Below are 20,356 nucleotides of genomic sequence, written 5' to 3'. Positions count from 1 at the left end.
ATGTTACAGGCAGCATAATGTTCTCCACGGCTTCTCCAGACCCTTTCACATCTGTCACATGTGCTCAGGATGAACCTGCTCTCATCTCTAAAAGCACAGGGCCTCAGTGGCAGACCTGCCACTTCTGGTGTTCAATGGCAAATGCCAATCGAGCTCCATTGTGTCGGGCAGTGAGCACAGGGCCCATTAGAGGGTGTTGAGCCCTCTGGCCACCCCCATGAAGTCTGTTTCTGATTGTTTGGTTAGAGACATTCACGCCAGTGGCCTGCTGGATGTCATTTTGTAGGGATCTGGCAGTGCTCATCCTGTTCCTCCTTGCACAAAGGAGCAGATCTTGGTCCTGCTGATGGGTTAAGGGCCTTCTACTGCCCTGTCCAGCTCTCCCAATGTAACTGCGTGTCTCCTGGAATCTCCTCCATGCTCTTGAGACTGTGCTGGGAGACACAGCAAACCTTTTGGCAATGGCATGTATTGATGTGCCATCCTGGAGGAGTTGGACTGCCTGTGCAACCTTTCCAGGTATCGCCTCATGCTACCAGTAGTGACACTGACCCTAGCCAAATGCAAAACTAGTGAAAAACAGTAAGAAAAGATGAGTAGGGAAAAAAAATGTCAGTGTTCTTTATTTGTAAAACCATTCCAGTTTTGGAGGTCGTCTGATTGTTGCCCATCTAGTGCCCCTGTTGTTAATTTCATTAACACCAAAGCAGCCAAAACTGATTAACAATCCCCTCTGCTACTTAAATGACCAAATCAATATTCCAGGATTTTACTTGACTTGATGCTATACTCTGATTAAAAAGTGTTCCTTTAAATATTTTGAGCAGTAAATACAGTATCTCACAAAAGTGTGTACACGCCTCACATTTTTGTAAATATTTTATTATATCTTTTCATGTGACAACATTGAAGAAATTACACTTTGCCACAAGTAGTGAGTGTACAGCTTGTATAACAGTGTAAGTTTGCCATCCCCTCAAAATAACTCAACACACAGCCATTAATGTTTAAACTGCTGGCAACAAAAGTGAGTACACCCCTAAGTGAAGATGTCCAAATTGGGCCCAATTAGCCATTTTCCCTCCCCATGGTCATGTGACTCGTTAGTGTTACAAGGTCTCAGGTGTGAATGAGGAGCAGCTGTGTTAAATTTTGTGTTATTACTCTCACTCTCTCATACTGGTCACTGAAAGTTCAGGATGGCACCTGATGGCAAAGAACTCTCTGAGGATCTAAATAAAAGAATTGTTGCTCTACATAAAGATAGCCTAGGCTATAAGAAGATTGCCAAGACCCTGAAACTGAGCTGCAGCACGGTGGCTAAGACCATACAGTGGTTTAACAGGACAGGTTACACTCAGAACAGGCCTTGCCATGGTCAACCAAAGAAGCTGAGTGCACATGCTCAGCATCATATCCAGAGGTTGTCTTTGGGAAATAGACGTATGAGTGCTGCCAGCATTGCTACAGTGGTTGAACGGTGGGGGATCAGCCTTTCAGGGCTCAGACCATACGCCGCACACTGCATCAAATTAGTCTGCATGGCTATTGTCCCAGAAGGAAGCCTCTTCAAAAGATGGTGCACAAGAAAGCCCACTAACAGTTTGCTGAAGACAAGCAGACTAAGGACATAAATTACTGGAACCATGTCCTGTGGTCTAATGAGACCAAGATAAACCTTTTTGGTTCAGATGGCGGCAACCAGGTGAGGAGTACAAAGACAAGTGTATCTTGCCTACAGTCCAGCATGGTGGTGGGAGGGTCATGATCTGGGGCTGCCGACACTGGGGAGCTACAGTTCATTGAGGGAACAGTGAATGCCAACATCTACTGTGACATGATAAGAAGAAATGGCCGTACATCGCTGGAGTTCCAAATGCCTTTATTGTGATTTCCAAAGTGGAACGACAAAATACCAACCAGTCTAGGTAGACACATTTCACACAGTAAAACTGTGCTTATATTTCAGATAAGTGCACTTTCTATCTACAAATTCATGTATTTTTCAGTGTAGCCATTTTACAGCTCAGCCTCTTGTGGCTTCTGTGAATGGACAGCATTGATGGAACAATATCCATTGCCAGCTATTTTATTCAGGCAACCACAGCAGCACCTGTGGCTGCCTAAATATAATGGTGCTGGCAAACAGTGATTGCATCTGATAGGATGCAGTCACTGTTCAGCTGATAACCTTCCACCCAGCTCTGTCGCTTTTTAAAATTACTTTTGCCAAGCCAGGTGGTGCTTGCAGGGCCACCCATTGCTCAAATTTTTAGCAGATTCAGCAGGAATCTGACAAAATTTGAACCATCTGTGTGTTTTTGATGTCAATAAAATACACGTACAATTAATGCTATTTAAGTTTTTTAGTTAACTTACTGATGCAGCAGTTCTCCCCTTCCGTCTTCCATTTAACCTTTCCTGCATCTCGAACACACTCGTAGACTACAGGATCTTCATTTAGCCCCTCAAAGCCTTCATCACATTGATATTTTGCAATAGTACCAATCATATATGTATAAGCAGTCAATCTATTGGTGATCTGTTTCATGGGATTATCACAGTATTCTGTTAAAAAAAAGAAGCATGAACCATATTGCAGTTATTCAATAACATATAGTTAGATTGTTGCCAGATATTTTGGGCCCTTGGCCTGTATATAGTACATGCAGTGTCACAACACATTGGGCTTGAGGAGGGAGGGGGGAGAGAGAGAGAAAGAGGGAGGGGGGAGAGAGGGGGAGAGGGGAGAGAGAGAGGGGGAGGGGGATAGAGAAGGGGAGGGGGATATAGAGGGGGAGAGAGAGAGGCAGGAGAGAGAGGGGGGAGAGAGGGGGGAGAGAGAGAGGGGGAGAGAGAGAGGGGGAGAGAGAGAAGAGGAGAGAGGGAGGGGGAGAGAGGGAGGGGGAGAGAGAGAAGGAGGAGAGAGAGAGGGAGTGAGGAGAGAGGGAGGGGGGAGAGAGGGAGGCGAGGAGAGAGAGGGAGAGAGAGAAAGACAGAGAGAGAGAAATCTTCCAACAACTACTACAATATAACATTAAAAAGGTAGGGGTCAGGAGCATGTCATATATAGCCCAATGTATAACATGTAGTGGTCAGTTAAAATTAGAACCATTTTACTTGTTAAAAAAAAAAAATAGAATCACTAATACTGCACTGATTGGTTCATATAATGTGCTAGGTAAAGAGCAGCATAAATGTGCATAAGATCACATAAAAAAAATGTTGTTCCATCAAACAACTGTAGCACCCTCCTAGGTAGGTGCTAGGTAACCTATAGGGGAGACCTTGTCTGCTTACCAGGAGGGTCCAATTATTCAGTCAGGCTGTCCTGTGTTATCAGGTGTGACTGTTGAGTTGGGGGGTCTCCCCACTGTATCCAATGAGGGCTCTCATTGGACAGTGAAGGAAACCTGACCAATAGCACACCAGGGCTTGTATCCACCCCAGAGGGCAGATTCTGCCACAGTGCATCCTGGGAAGGGGATATAAGTCTGTGGGGAGCACATGACAAGACGTCTTTGGTGGGAAGCAAAATCCCAGGAGGGAGATGACGGCTGTCTCTCCTCCTGTCAGCGTGGAACGGGTGTCCTAGGTGGCTGGCCTAAGAGGACAGAGGGTTGAGCTGAGCTGCAGAGAGGGATCCAGTGTGCTGAGGACCAAGCGGAGCTGTGAGGGCCGGAGTTTCCAAGAAAGCAATGTCGTGAGTACTGTAAACTGCCTGGGGTCTGCCTAGGATAGGGGACCACTCCAGAGGGGCAGAGGGATCCAGGAGCCAGCTAGCCTGTACAGAAGTTATAGAAAGGGCGTGCCAGTGTTTAGACCCTGAAGAGAAAAAGGGTGCCGGTCAGTGGCGGCCGGTCTATAGGGGGCGCCGCCCCCCCCCCCCAATCTGTGGCCCAATAAAAAAAAAGGAAAAAAAATAAAATTTTCAGCCCACTAGGGGCGCCGGACTAACTGGTGGCTATGGGGGGGGGGGTGGGGTTTTGCACCCCACGTGCGTGCAGCAGAGCCGCCGATTGGCGGCCTTCTGGGGGTCATCGGGGCGCAGAGCAATGCGCCCTGACACTCCCCACTTTACTGATGTCCTGGCTGTGATTGGTCCAGTCTCCAGCCTGGACCAATCATAGAGGACATCCCGGGTGACGTCGCGTGGGGGGTGGTGCTTGCGTTAGTCACCGTCCCGCGCATGGATGAAGAAGACGTCCGGTCCGACCGAGTCTCCCGAATCGACTCCCGAGCAGCACGCCAGGGACGGTGATGGCGCGCATGCAGTTCGAGGAGGAAGAAGACGTCTGACCGAGTCCCGAGCAGCACGCCAGGCACGGTGACGGCAGTGGCACCAGTGTGAGGTAAGTAAAGTGATGCCTCAGGGGGGGGGGCCCACACACTGCTTTGAAGGGTGCACGCACGCACGCTGGTCTCTGCATTGAAAGGGGCATGTATACTGGTCGCTACATTGAAGGGGGCATGTACGCTGGTCACTACATTGAAAGGGACATGTATACTGGTCAATACATTGAAAGGGGCATGTAGACTGGTCACTAAATTGAAAGGGGGCAAGTATACTGGTCACTACATTGAAGGGGGCATGTATGCTGGTCACTACATTGAAAGGGGGCATGTACGCTGGTCACTACATTGAAAGGGGGCATGTACGCTGGTCACTACATTGAAAGGGGCATGTACGCTGGTCACTACTTTGAAAGGGGGCATGTACACTGGTCACTACATTGAAGGGGGCATGTATGCTGGTCACTACATTGAAAGGGGGCATGTACGCTGGTCACTACATTGAAAGGGGGCATGTACGCTGGTCACTACATTGAAAGGGGCATGTACGCTGGTCACTACATTGAAAGGGGGCATGTACACTGGTCCCTACATTGAAAGGCGGCATGTACGCTGGTCACTACATTTAAATGGGCATGTACGCTGGTCACTACATTGAAAGGGGGCATGTACGCTGGTCACTGCATTGAAGGGGACATGTACGCTGGTCACTACATTGAAGGGGGCATGTATGCTGCTCACTACATTGAAGGGGGCATGTATGCTGGTCACTACATTGAAGGGGGCATGTATGCTGGTCACTACATTGAAGGGGGCATGTATGCTGGTCACTGCATTGAAAGGGGGCATGTACGCTGGTCACTACTTTGAAAGGGGGCATGTACACTGGTCACTACATTGAAGGGGGCATGTATGCTGGTCACTACATTGAAAGGGGGCATGTACGCTGGTCACTACATTGAAAGGGGGCATGTACGCTGGTCACTACATTGAAAGGGGCATGTACGCTGGTCACTACATTGAAAGGGGGCATGTACACTGGTCCCTACATTGAAAGGCGGCATGTACGCTGGTCACTACATTTAAATGGGCATGTACGCTGGTCACTACATTGAAAGGGGGCATGTACGCTGGTCACTGCATTGAAGGGGGCATGTACGCTGGTCACTACATTGAAGGGGGCATGTATGCTGCTCACTACATTGAAGGGGGCATGTATGCTGGTCACTACATTGAAGGGGGCATGTATGCTGGTCACTGCATTGAAAGGGGGCATGTACACTGGTCACTGCATTGAAAGGGGGCCTGTACTGTGGGGTTTGTGCTAGGGGTCCTATACTGTGGGGTTTGTGCTAGGGGGCCTGTACTGTGGGATTAGTGCTAAGGGACCTGTACTGTAGGGTTTGTGCTAGGGGGCCTCTACTGTGGGGTTTGTGCTAGGGGTCTGTACTGTGGGGTTTGTGCTAGGGGTCTGTACTGTGAGATTAGTGCTAGGGGGTCTGTACTGTGGAGTTTTTGCTAGGGGGCCTGTACTGTGGGGTTTGTGCTAGGGGGCCTGTACTGTGGGGTTTGTGCTAGGGGGCCTGTACTGTGGGGTTTGTGCTAGGGGGGTTTGTGCTTGAGGGGTTTGTGCTTGAGGGGTCTGTACTGTGGGGTTTGTGCCACTCTCAGTCAGTGTATCCCATAATAGGGTGTCTCTCACAGTATACTCCATAATAGGGCCCCTGCTCCCTATTATGGGATATACTAGTACTGATGGACCCCTTAATATGTGATATATTAGGAGAATTTGTTCACGCAAGCAAAATACAGGGGACAAAATGGGTGGAGTCTATAAGGGGTGGGGCTTATGAGAAATGGGAGAGGTCAAAATGGAAGGCGGGGTCTTGTGCCCCACCATCTTAAAACTTCACCAGCCACCACTGGTGCCGGTGTTTGGGCCCTGTAGAGTTAAGAGTTTCAGCAGTGCTTACAAATAGCTACCTCAGCCAGGAAGGCTAAAGGGAGCAGTACAAAGGACTTTTGAGTCACAAGGAAGTGTCAGAAGTCAGTTCAAGTTCACAGACAGCAAGTCAGAGTTAACAAGCGCCAACGGGCATTGACCGGCATTCAGCCAGCGTCAAGTCAGCGTCAAGAGGCATTTTTCTCAGTGTCCCATTCTATGTGTATAGTTGAGCCAGAGGAGTTTTGCACTCATTCCCTTCTCCCATCTAAGTTCCTAAAATAAATACAAAAACCAAAGATGTCGGACTGTTTCATGTCTCAGTGCTCACACTTGGTAAACATGCTAAAATGTGCTGTTGTTTCTAGCGGTAACCCTGTCGGACCCACATCCAGCAACGCGGCTGGGAAAACTGCTACACAACAATACAAGCTAAATGTCAGCCACAGCAGAAGTCATAAACACCACAAAGCAAAAAACATGTGACAGTTTTAAGGCAACCAGAGAAGGTGTTGTGGTGCATGCCTCCAGCACACCCTGCTATCCCCCCAAAGGGCTGTCCTCTCTCCACCATTGGGACCACTGTCATCTACCAGATGTGAGGAAATAAACAACGCAGGGACATTCAAGTCATTATTTTTTTCCATTGGCATACTGGTAAGTGGGTAAAACAACTGACCTTTGACTGTTTGCCTTTCTGAATTTTTGGCAGGATAAACAAGCATTTGTTGTATTTGCAGAAAAAAGGAAACTAGCCACTAAATCTAAGGACTGCTAAGTTGCAATATATTACTTTTTTCCTTGAGTTTAAATATACTTTAGGTCTGTTAATTGTACCATTTAAAACATTTTGTTATATCTGCCTATTAAGTGTGAAAAAATACATGTAGGCCCCCCCCATATTCCTATTAGTTGTGCTCTAATGTATGGGGGAGGCCCTCATAAGATAGAGGGGCTTTGATGTGATGAGAGGCCTCTGGCATGAAGGGGGGCTCTGATGATATGAAGGCACCTTAGACATGATGGGAGACCTTTGGCATGAAGGGTGGCTTATGACATGAAGAGGAGACTCTGATGGGATAAGGGCTCTGCAGTGATGGGGCTTAACCCCTTCAGCCCTGGCGTAAAGTGACAAAAGACCAGGCTGACACTCTCCCCAGAGCAAAAAGACAATTAGGTTCTTCCCCACATTGTTGAAAAGGACAAAACACAGTCTCTGAGGTACAAAGGATGTTACTTGCCACTCTCCCACGGAGCCAGACGGTGATTCTTGCGCGGTTTCTAGGGGCGACCACCACAAAAATACAGCCGAGCCCCACGTTGGGAGCGCCAGATGTAGCGGACCCCTGAAACCCCCTAGGGCCTAGTGGTGACCCTCAGAGGCAGAGAGGGCCTACATACCTCCTGTGGATGTGCATTGTCAGGCATGGTGGGTAGTGATGCAGGTAAAAGAAACGATGGGCGCCAGTCACTTTTATGCTGAAGTAACAAAATAGTTTATTTCTTCTCAACAGGACAAGAATAAACTGGGGGAGAGAGGGGTAGGGCTCAGGACACCTTAGCGAACAGTCAATTTGGCAGACTCCGATTACAAAAAGACAAGTACTCAGACAGCGGTACAGGATAACAGACCTTGAGATTCATTCAGTATCCATAAAGCTTCAGATTGATCTGGAAGGCAACTCCTCTCCACCAGATTCAATCTCTTTTGTGGTCTGTACGGGCTGGACAGCTGTCTTCCATATGAAACAGGCAGGTTACTCACACAGGTTACTGGATGTCTGTGGATGTTCTTTTCCATGTGGGTCGCTGGCTCTCCTCAGCAGAATCTCAGGCATGTGACTAGGCCCCAGGCTTCAGGCCTAGCCAGCAGCAGCACAGCAGCACAGCAGCACACACCCTCCCCGAAGGGGGTCCGGGTGGGAAGAGAACGATTATTGGACCTCCCCTCAGTTAACTACCATCTAGCGGTGATTAGATAACCAAAGGGGGAGACCCCGAACAAAGCACAAATCAAGCACTTTAGCACCTGTATGATTTCAAGTGAAAAGATTCATCACGGCAACACGATGATATAATGGACATTGAGCCATATATTTATTTTCACCAATACTACAGCACTTTATGAGTTTTATGTATTGTATTATTTACTTAATTTATATGAAGTATTTCATTATTCAATTATTTTATATGAATTTTTGATATATTTATAAACCAATTTAAGCAGCGCTGCAAATCACAGTTTTACACATTTTAAAAGAGCACCCAGCACTTTTACACTGCAGCTAGCAGCTTTTTACACAATTCACTAGTATATTGTTGCACTCAAGCACTTTTTCCATAAGCGCAGGGTCCTCTCAGTCTAGCACAGCAGCACACACCCTCCCCGAAGGGGGTCCGGGTGGGAAGAGAACGATTATTGGACCTCCCCTCAGTTAAATAGGGTTTTCCAGAATGCCGCAGTGACACTGTAATTGGCTGAGAGAGACATGGACATTAACAGTTTGTTTAACTGTAATTCTCACTCTAGTGTCAGAGGCAACAGTGCCACCTACTGACGGAAGGGAGAAATGCAGTCAAACCCAGATTAAGAGAGGAAGTTCAATTTACCACAGCATAATTACAGCCAGGCTAGTTACTGCCCAGCAACTGGATTTAGATATTAACCTTGCATTAAGACAAGGGTGCTACAGTAACATTAATGTTTTTAGACTGGGGTGCCTCAAGAGCAGACTTCTGGGTTCAGACCCAAATGCTGATTCGGATAAATGCAAACTCTTCCCTAGTCACCATCAGATGTGCCATCACTTCCCAGGGTCACAGACAGCAATAAAGACCTGCAGAATTTTTCACCTCCCATGCCTGGTAACTTGTTTTGTATACAGTATGTGCATATCAGCTTTGCAGAGTTTTGCCAGCAGGATGTATTTTTGGTGTTAAACTGATGAATCGCCAGTGGCGCGAAATTCTCATAACTAATTTTCCCACCTCCATGACATTTTGCATGCTCTACTATCCTTCCTCTGTGCCTGCTTTTCAGTTGTTAGCTCCCAATTTCCAACCATATTTATTTTCTTTCCTAAGTTAATAGGTATCTGACACTCACAAACTGGAGGTAGAAGGGACTCCCAACCTGTCTCTGCAGAAAAACTGACACTTATTAAGTTTTGACCTTTTTCCCCCACTGTTATGAAAAGCCACCTATGGTCTGGGTAGAGAAGCTGACCCTTTTCCATTATCCATTTGACCTCCGGAAGATTTTCCCCCCCCTCATGACCAGGCAATTTTTTTGTGATACGGCACTACATTGTTTTAATCGACTGTTGCTCAGTCATGCAACGCTGTACCCAAAAACAATTATGTAATTTTTTTCCCCCACAAATAGAACTTTCTTTTGGTGGTATTTGATCACCTCTGTGTTTTTTTATTTGTTACGCTATAAACAAAAAGAACGATAATTTTGAAGAAAAAAAAACAATATTTTTTACTTTCTTCTATAACACATATCCAATAAAAAATTAAAAAAAAATCAAATTTCTTCATAAATTGAAACCAATATGTATTTTTGGCAAATAAAATCCCAATAAGCGTATATTGATTGGTTTGTGCAAACTTTGGGATATATACTAGCATCAGTCACTCACCGTCACCGCCCGGTCAGCTTCCCGCCGCCGCAGAAGAGGAGTTGCGAGGAGGGGAGAAGCCGCCGCCGGGAGCCGAGCAGAAGAGGACGGACGTCGGAGTCGCGAGGAGGGGGGAGAAGCCGCCGCCGGGAGCCGAGCCGTTGCCAGGTAAGTGTCTCAGCCAGGGAAGTGCTGACTCGTCACCTGTGCCATGCCTATTCCATCACCTGTGCCATGCCTGTACCATCTGTGCCATGCCTATTCCATCACCTGTGCCATGCATATACCATCACCTGTGCCATGCTTGTACCATCTGTGCCATGCCTATTCCATCACCTGTGCCATGCATATACCATCACCTGTGCCATGCCTATTCTATCACCTGTGCCATGCCTGTACCATCTGTGCCATGCCTATTCCATCACCTGTGCCATGACCTTACCATCACCTGTGCCATGCCTATTCCATCACCTGTGCCATGCCTGTACCATCTGTGCCATGCATATTCCATCACCTGTGCCATGCCTATACCATCTGTGCCATGCCTATTCCATTACCTGTGCCATGCCTGTACCATCTGTGCCATGCCTATTCCATCACCTGTGCCATGACCTTACCATCACCTGTGCCATGCCTATTCCATCACCTGTGCCATGCCTGTACCATCTGTGCCATGCATATTCCATCACCTGTGCCATGCCTATACCATCTGTGCCATGCCTATTCCATCACCTGTGCCATGCCTGTACCATCTGTGCCCTGCCTATACCATCACCTGTGCCATGCCTGTACCATCTGTTCCATGCCTATTCCATCACCTGTGCCATGCCTATACCATCATCTGTGCCATGCCTATTCTATCACCTGTGCCATGCCTATACCATCTATGCCATGCCTATTCCATCACCTGTGCCATGACCTTACCATCACCTCTGCCATGCCTATTCCATCACCTGTGCCATGCCTGTGCCATCTGTGCCATGCCTATTCCATCACCTGTGCCATGCCTATACCATCTGTGCCATGCCTATTCCATCACCTGTGCCATGCCTGTACCATCTGTGCCATGCCTATTCCATCACCTGTGCCATGCCTGTACTATCTGTGCCATGCCTATTCCATCACCTGTGCCATGCCTATACCATCTGTGCCATGCCTATTCCATCACCTGTGCCATGCCTGTACCATCTGTGCCCTGCCTATACCATCACCTGTGCCATGCCTGTACCATCACCTGTGCCATGCCTGTACCATCTGTGCCATGCCTATTCCATCACCTGTGCCATGCCTATACCATCACCTGTGCCATGCCTATACCATCTGTGCCATGCCTATTCCATCACATGTGCCATGCCTGTACCATTACCTGTGCCATGCCTGTACCATCACCTGTGCCATGCCTGTACCATCACCTGTGCAATGCCTATTCCATCACTTGTGCCATGCCTATTCCATCACCTGTGCCATGCCTATACCATCACCTGTGCCATGCCTATTCCATCACCTGTGCCATGCCTATTCCATAATCTGTGCCATGCCTATACCATCATCTGTGCCATGCCTATTCCATCACCTGTGCCATGCCTATACCATCTGTGCCATGCCTATACCATCACCTGTGCCATGCCTGTACCATCACCTGTGCAATGCCTATTCCATCATTTGTGCCATGCCTATTCCATCACCTGTGCCATGCCTATACCATCACCTGTGCCATGCCTATTCCATCACCTGTGCCATGCCTATTCCATCACCTGTGCCATGCCCATTCCATCACCTGTGCCATGCCTATACCATCATCTGTGCCATGCCTATACCATCATCTGTGCCATGCCTATTCCATCACCTGTGCCATGCCTATACCATCTGTGCCATGCCTATTCCATCACCTGTGCCATGCCTATACCATCATCTGTGCCATGCCTATACCATCATCTGTGCCATGCCTGTGCCATGCCTGTACCATCACCTGTGCCATGCCTATACCATCTGTGCCATGCCTGTACCATGACCTCAAAGTCACGCAATTTTTTACCGCGTTTTTTGCCGCGAAGCAATACCTATTACATTTTTCTTTTTGCGCCCCCCCAAAAATTTGGAGTACCAGCCGCCACTGGGTTAAACACCTAGGGCGATCAAAGGGTTAACTGTGTGCCTAGCCAGTGTTTTTGTGTACTGTGTGAGGTGCTTTTACAAAGGGATGTGATGGAGTTTCTTTCCCTGTATATACGTGATTCTACACAGCGAGGCTGCCCTGTAGCAGTAAATCTGCTATAGGGTGGTTGTCAAGTGGTTAATTTACATTTTTTACTCTGACTGAGAAGAAAATGTATCTAGTCATTTTTGCGTTATTGCATTGTTTGTTAGATTGTTCAGCCTCTTATAAACCACTGTGTTTAAACCATGTGGTCTGTAATATCTCCAATTTATGCATGTGTGAGGTTCTACTGTCCTATTACACTTTCATGCCTATGACTGACACGAGCAGTAGCCAACAAAATAGGAGCATTTCAGTGCAACAGTGGTCAATGCATTTTGCTGTTTGCACTAAAAGTAAAAAAAAAAAAAATTTCCCTGACTAACTTCATGGCAACATACAGATGGGTAAGCCCCACCCTCGCTCCTACTCCATAGGATTCCTTACCACATACATTTTAAGGCTGATTCACTCCACCAGTTCCTTTTTTGTCCTCTTCACTTCATAGGAGCCATGATGTGCTGGTGATAAATGCTTTGACTTGTGTTGTAACCAGTTTCTAGCTGGTCATTTCTACAGCATCCATTTAATATTAGCCATCTCCAGGAACATGTGGGATGACGTGGTCCTCCACTAATGCTTTTATGGTTCACTGCGGAGGCAAGCTAGCATCATTATCCAGTTATTTTTTGCTGTTAAAGTTTGTTGGCTAAACCATCCCACCATGACTTGGATCTTGTTATTTCCCATCTGTATACTGCCATGGAGTTAGCCAGGGAAAACGGAAAATTGGTATCAATTACTCCATAGCAGCATAAAATCCCTCCCAGTCATTGAGTAGTCTAGTTACAGAATAGGTGGACTGGGTCAGCCTCACAGTTCATGGGGTAAGGGGTCGTATGAGGTAAGAGTAAGGGCAGGGCTTACCCATCTGTAAACTGACATGGCGTAAAGCCGGCCATAGATGGCTCGAATCTCAACTGATTCAGCAGGGACCAGCTGCTATTTGAACCATCTATGGGCAGGCTAAATGTACCCACATCGATCCATTGAAGACTTGGGTACAGCCAGCATGTCAGATTTTCGCCATGCGATTATTGCCAATGGCTATAGCTGCTAGCAATAATCACTGCGTTCACTTGGATGAGGCAGAGGCAGCCCCCCCCCCAACTGGGAGAACACAATAGATTCCCCAATCAATGCTGATTGTGTTGATGGGAGAATCATGTGACCACACCATCTATGGCCTGCCTGAACCAGGAAAGGAAAGCTGTGGTAAGTATTTGACACCAATTATCTGTTTTTGAGATATACTAGCAGGAGCTCTGTATTACAGAAAGTAATGCTGTACTGTACTGGCCATACTTCCTCAGAGCCAAGTTCTAGCACAGTGGTCTCCAAATTGCGTTCCTGCTGCTGCCAATCACAGCCAGTGAGCAGAAAGTGCAGAGAGCGGGGCCGGGGCCAAGCTGCACTCTGTGTGCCAATGGAGAAAAGATATACATGTGCTAAAATCCCAATAGCTTGTACATGTATGACCACATATTAACACTACAAATTCTGTACACTGCCATACACCCCTTCCAGCAAACTTTGCAAATGTTAAACAGGGGCACTTATCAGGAGGGAGGGACCAGGAGCGCTGGCAAGGGACCTGAGAAGAGGAAGATTGGGGCCGCCCTGTGCAAAACCAATACACAGAGCAGGTAAGTATAGTAAAACATGTTTGATATTTGAAAAAAAAAAAAAACGTTATCACTTTAATTATTGAAGGTTCTAATTTCACTGCTTATTTTAAAGGAGATTGATGGTCACAGCACACACTTTATTTTATAACATCAGCATTGTAATAGTAATGCCTGCCTGTGACCATGTGCCACTGCTACAGAGGAGGACACAGCCGTCACTCTCCCTCCGGGACTCTGCTCACCAGCCAAAGTGCTCCTGGCTTTTATACCACACCCCACAATGCACTGAGACAATCAGTCTGTGACAATCACTGGGGCTGTCTCAAAGCCTCTGTACCCATTGGTCAGGTTTCCTCCACTGTCAAATATGCCTCCCTATTGGACCAGTGTGAAACACTCCCCTAGACCAGATGAATCACACACTGAACACCGTGAGCATGAGCAGACCTAACTCACAGATCCTGCTCTATGTTAAGCAGAAAGCAATATAGAATTTGTCTGTTGCTCCTCTGATAGGCAGACAGAGCCAAAACTATACTCAGTACCTAGGAGGGTGCTACAGTTACATGACATACTATAAGCAGTGTGATAGAAGCACTGTTTGTCACTATGAATATGCAATAGGCTTGGAAGTAACTGCGTTTAAGTAAACGGCGTTACTTAACGCAGTTACTTTTTAGGGTAACGAGTAATCTATCAGATTACCCGTCCTTTCCCTGTAACGCCGTTGCCGTTACTTTCGGCTGCGTTACTGCAATTACATCTACCGCCGCTAGATAGCAGTAGATGTAATTGTATTCCCCTCTCCTCTATGACCGCTGTCCGCGGTACTGGAGTGGAGAGAGAAGAGGAGGAGACTCAGGAGTGAGTCACGATCGTCTCGTCGGGGGACAGTCACAGCCAGGAGAACAGCAACAGGCCAACAGGCAGCGCGCCATAGAAGAGGGCAGGCCATAGAGTCCGGCGGGCGGGCGGCGGATTGGCGACCCGACCAGGCAGCCAAGCGGCTTGTTGCAGCCAGTCAGTCATCACTCATCAATCTATAATATATACTGTATATAACACCACCGGTCCACCACAACAGGGCAGCAGGAAGTCCACCACCGACTCCACCAACGCACACACCAGAAGAGGAGAGAGGCTGAGGCACAGACAGGCAGGCCTGAGGCCTGGAGGAGGACGGAGCCAGAGGCCCAGAGGGACCCGGACAACAACAGTGTGCCACACACCACCAGCACAGCAGGTACCAAAAAAAAAAACTCACAGACTCAGTCACTCACAGTCACAGTCAGGACCCCCACCAGACACCCACCCACCCACCACCAGCCAGCCAATCCAGACTGAGACAGCAGCAGCCAGCAGATACCAGAAAAAAAATTAAGTCAGGTCAGGAGGACCCCCACAACCAGTGTGCCACTTCACCACCAGTGTGCCACCCACGTCACCACCATTGTGCCATGCCCACGCCACCACAAGTTTTCCACGTCACCACCAGTGTGCCATGTCACCACCATTGTGCCACGCCACCACCAGTTTGCCACGCCACCACCAGTTTGCCACGCCACCACCAGTGTGCCACGTCACCACCATTGTGCCACGCCACCACCAGTGTGCCAAGCGCCCACGCCACCACCAGTGTGCCACGCCACCACCAATGTGCCACGCCACCACCAGTGTGCCACATCACCACCAGTGTGCCAAGCGCCCACTCCACCACCAGTGTGCCACGCCACCACCAGCCAGGCAGCCGCCCACCACCAGCAGCAGCCACCCAGTCCAGAGACAGCAGCAGCCAGCAGATACCAAAAAAAAAGTTACTTAAGTCAGGTCAGGAGGACTCAGACCCCCACCACCAGTGTGCCACGTCACCACCATTGTGCCACGCCACCACCAGTGTGCCACATCACCACCAGTGTGCCAAGCGCCCACGCCACCACCAGTGTGCCACGCCACCACCAGTGTGCCACATCACCACCAGTGTGCCAAGCGCCCACGCCACCACCAGTGTGCCACGCCACCACCAGTGTGCCACATCACCACCAGTGTGCCAAGCGCCCACGCCACCACCAGTGTGCCACATCACCACCAGTGTGTAAAGCGCCCACGCCACCACCAGTGTGCCACGCCATCACCAGTGTGCCACGCCATCACCAGCCAGGCAGTCGCCCACCACCAGCAGCAGCCAGCCAGTCCAGGCAGCAGCAGGTACCAAAAAACAAAAAAGGTTACTTAAGTCAGGAGGACTCAGACCCCCACCACCAGTGTGCCACGTCACCACCAGTGTGCCACATCACCACCAGTGTGCCAAGCGCCCACGCCACCACCAGTGTGCCACATCACCACCAGTGTGCCAAGCGCCCACGCCACCACCAGTGTGCCACGCCACCACCAGTGTGCCAAGCGCCCACGCTACCACCAGTGTGCCACATCACCACCAGTGTGTAAAGCGCCCACGCCACCACCAGTGTGCCACGCCATCACCAGTGTGCCACGCCATCACCAGCCAGGCAGTCGCCCACCACCAGCAGCAGCCAGCCAGTCCAGGCAGCAGCAGGTACCAAAAAAACAAAAAAGGTTACTTAAGTCAGGAGGACTCAGACCCCCACCACCAGTGTGCCACGTCACCACCAGTGTGCCACATCACCACCAGTGTGCCAAGCGCCCACGCCACCACCAGTGTGCCACATCACCACCAGTGTGCCAAGCGCCCATGCCACCACCAAGATTGCAAGGTATGTTGTTGAAAACATGCTCCCCCTGTCCACTGTGGTGTCTGAGTCATTCAGGGCTATCCTTGCTAAAATACCGATACGAGGAGGAGGAAAGGGGGTTGCCCCATGCCGAAACACTTTTGCTAAATTCATAGACAGTGAATATGAAAAAATTAATATTAAGCTCAAAATGTCATTTGAGGAGTTACAGTATATTTCAACTACAACAGACATCTGGACTGCAGACGGTTTAAGGGGCATCATAGTCATGACGCCATAGCACTTGAGCTTGACAATATACACTCAACATATGGGATAACACACAAAATCACAGCAACAGTGACTGATAATGGCTCAAATTTTGTTAAAGCATTTAAGAGGTACCAGCCACTTGAGGAAAGTGATTCTGAAGAAAACGATGAAGATGAGGTGAGGTTTACAGACATTAATGATGCTCTGCATGCAACTGGTGGTGAGGATAATGATGGTGATGTGATCACTTTGCCCCCCCCCCCCCCCACAAGAGATGTGCATCACACACACTAAATCTGATTTCATGCACAGATGTGGACAAGTGGCTGCTGTCAAAATCTGCAACAAAGGCTGTTTATAGAAGTGCTACTGCCAAATGTACTGCCCTATGGAACAAGACTAGTCGATCAGCTTTGGCTACTGAAACAGTTGATGAGTTGGTTTAAAAAAAGCTGCTTGTCCCTTGTGCAACACGATGGAATTCCTTCTATGATGCCCTGCCTCGAATCTGTGAAATATCTATGGTAGACCTTAACACCATTTCCTCCAAATTAGGATTGGCAGCGATAACAGAAAGGGAACACCAGTTTTTAAAGGAGTACTGTATTGCGATGAAGCCCCTTACAGTTGCCTTGGATATACTTCAGGGAGAAGAGAATTGTTTTCGTGGCTCTCAAACCTGGGGAACAGATGTCTGGGAGAGCTGCAAGCATGCCACATTTTAGGAACACTGTACAACACTTCTAAATGGACTTGTAAACAGCACCAATAAACTGCAAGTTCCAGTCACTTACATTGGAGATATTCACTAGTCCGTGATTGGGTGCGATATATTGTGAGATTCAAGAAGTGTATGGAGGCGATCCCGGTCTACTAATGTGGAGGAGAGAGTCCATCCTAAGTGTTGTCATCTCATGCCTGAGTGGCCTGTCCATTAAGTTGGGGGCCCATTCCCTGTGGTAAGCAGCCACCTTTAATCCATCTTCACGGGTGTTTTTCTCTCTGCTCACCGTTTCTTGGGATCTCACCCCACACATCAGATTCATAATTCAGGATTTTTATGGACTTTTATCTTTTTGGTCTGGTATTGATTGCACTGCACCAATGTTTTTCTGTGATTCATTGATTACAGGTTCTTAGCGCTGCACTATTTTGATATATACTATTGTTCGGATTTCTATAGGTCCAGTGTTCTAGCCGCTATTTTGGTTTTTTATCGATTGTTATCACCTAGCGCAGGATTTTCCCCTTGATTATACTCCTACCAACGATTGAAACATTAATGCTGAAAACAGAAGCCCTTCAAAGTGGCCTGCAAATCCTGAGGGACCTTCCTGACGCCATAATAACAGTAAGAACTTTAATTTAATATTTTATTATTTATTAAGTGAACATTGCTGTAGTACTCATATAATAATAAATATAACTGCTACTAATTATGATTATTATTTCAGGCAATCAAAACCAAATTTTTTGATGTCCTGGGAAATGAAGAGGCTATACTTGCTGCCGTAACTCTTCCGAAATTCAAGCTTCGCTGGCTGCGCTCGTAGGAGTTAAAGGATAAGGCTAAGGCAAGTTTGCTGGCAGAGTGCAGCCACAGAGTCAGCCAAAGAGAACGATTTATTTTCCTTTGAGGAGGACGAGGAGGAAACCTCCTCTTCAGCAGCAGAAAACCAGGTGGCAGACTATATTAGATCTTCAGCACAACACTTTAACTCTCTGTGTGGATTTTCTCTCATCAAGAAAATTGCACTACGTTACAATGCTGCTACTCCAGTCCTCTGTTGAAGTCTACCAGACGAAACCGGTCAGGATGCACGTACGCTGCTGCTGAGGAGACGAAGGGAGGATACCGCTGTTGTTCTGGATCTCGCCTGTTAGCCGCAGGAGCGCTGTAATCCACAGCAGGGACTAGCTCGCGGTCGGCGAGCGGCGGTACCTTTCAAAGCCTCTGTGTTTATGATATGCGTGCAAAGGGTGATTGAAATGTAAGCATATACGCTGAAGGGGAGGGAAGTTTTTTTTAATTAATAAAGTCGAAACAGTATTACACTACTCTCTTGCTTCATGTCGTTTGCTTACAAATTGCACTGAGGAGATATACAGCCTGATAGTGACCCCTGGTGGACGGATAGGATCTGGACGTGCTCAAGAGACGACAGACCGACCAGAAGCAAGGGCTCATGCAGCTTATGCATAAAGGCGATATTTCAAGGGCAATTTGGTGAGTGGCCACTTCATAGGGGTGCACAGTCGGTGTGGTGAAGGATTAGTGATATTGTATTTTATAAAGCCATCTACTGAGCTGGCTAGAACCACCTCTGGAGGGAGTCTATTCCACATTTTCACAGCTCTTACTGTGAAGAAACCTTTCCGTATTTGGAGAAGAAATCTCTTTTCATCTATATGTAAAGAGTGCCCCCTTGTCCTCTGTGATTACCTTAAATGGAATAACTCAACACCAAGTTCACCATATGGATCCCTTATGTATTTATACATGTTGATCATATCCCCCCTTTACTGTATCTCCTCTTCTCAAGAGAGAATAAATTCAGTTCCTCTAATCTTTCCTCATAACTAAGCTCCTCCGTGCCTCTTATCAGTTTGGTTGCCCTTCTCTGCACTTTCTCCAGTTTCCCTGATATCCTTTTTGAGAACTGGTGCCCAAAACTGGACAGCATAATCCAGATGAGGTCTTACTAATTATTTATACAGAGGCAAAATTATATCTCTCTCTCTGGAGTCCACGCCTCTGTTAATAGAAGAAAGGACTTTGCTTGCTTTGGAAACTGTAGCTTGGCATTGCTTACTATTAAGCTTATGATCTACCAGAACACCCAGATCCTTCTCCACTATGGATTCCCCCAGTTCTACTCCCCTAGTATGTATGATGAATGCATATTGTTAGCATCCAAGTGTATAACTTTACATTTATTAACATTAAACCTCATTTGCCACATAGTTGCCCAATGAAACAGTGCATTGAGGTTGGCTTGTAAGTTGGAGACATCCTTTAAGACAGTTATTCCACTGCAAAGCTTGGTGTCATCTGCAAAGACTGAAATGGTACTTTTTATCCCAGACCCTATATACAGTGCCTTGCGAAAGTATTCGGCCCCCTTGAACTTTGCGACCTTTTGCCACATTTCAGGCTTCAAACATAAAGATATAAAACTGTAATTTTTTTTGAAGAATCAACAAGTGGGACACAATCATGAAATGGAACGAGATTTATTGGATATTTCAAACTTTTTTAACAAATAAAAAACTGAAAAATTGGGCGTGGAAAATTATTCAGCCCCCTTAAGTTAATACTTTGTAGCCCCACCTTTTGCTGCGATTACAGCTGTAAGTCGCTTGGGGTATGTCTCTATCAGTTTTGCACATCGAGAGACTGAAATTTTTGCCCATTCCTCCTTGCAAAACAGCTCGAGCTCAGTGAGGTTGGATGGAGAGCGTTTGTGAACAGCAGTTTTCAGTTCTTTCCACAGATTCTAGATTGGATTCAGGTCTGGACTTTGACTAGGCCATTCTAACACCTGGATATGTTTATTTGTGAACCATTCCATTGTAGATTTTGCTTTATGTTTTGGATCATTGTCTTGTTGGAAGACAAATCTCTGTCCCAGTCTCAGGTCTTTTGCAGA

The 20,356-nt window shown here is 47.5% G+C and overlaps 1 pseudogene across 1 annotated transcript; it reads left to right on the top strand.

Moving 5' to 3' along the window:
- The first annotated feature begins 17,227 nt into the window (after window positions 1-17,227).
- Window positions 17,228-18,497, top strand: LOC309554561 (annotated as a pseudogene). Its single transcript has 3 exons — window positions 17,228-17,372; window positions 17,957-18,057; window positions 18,161-18,497. The product of its transcript is annotated as an uncharacterized misc_RNA (transcript).
- The last annotated feature ends 1,859 nt before the right edge of the window (window positions 18,498-20,356 follow it).

The sequence above is a fragment of the Pelophylax lessonae genome (assembly GCF_965119305.1).
Source record: "Pelophylax lessonae genome assembly, chromosome: 4".
NCBI classification, from domain to species: Eukaryota; Metazoa; Chordata; class Amphibia; order Anura; family Ranidae; genus Pelophylax; species Pelophylax lessonae.
This window is presented reverse-complemented; position numbering and strand designations above follow the sequence as displayed.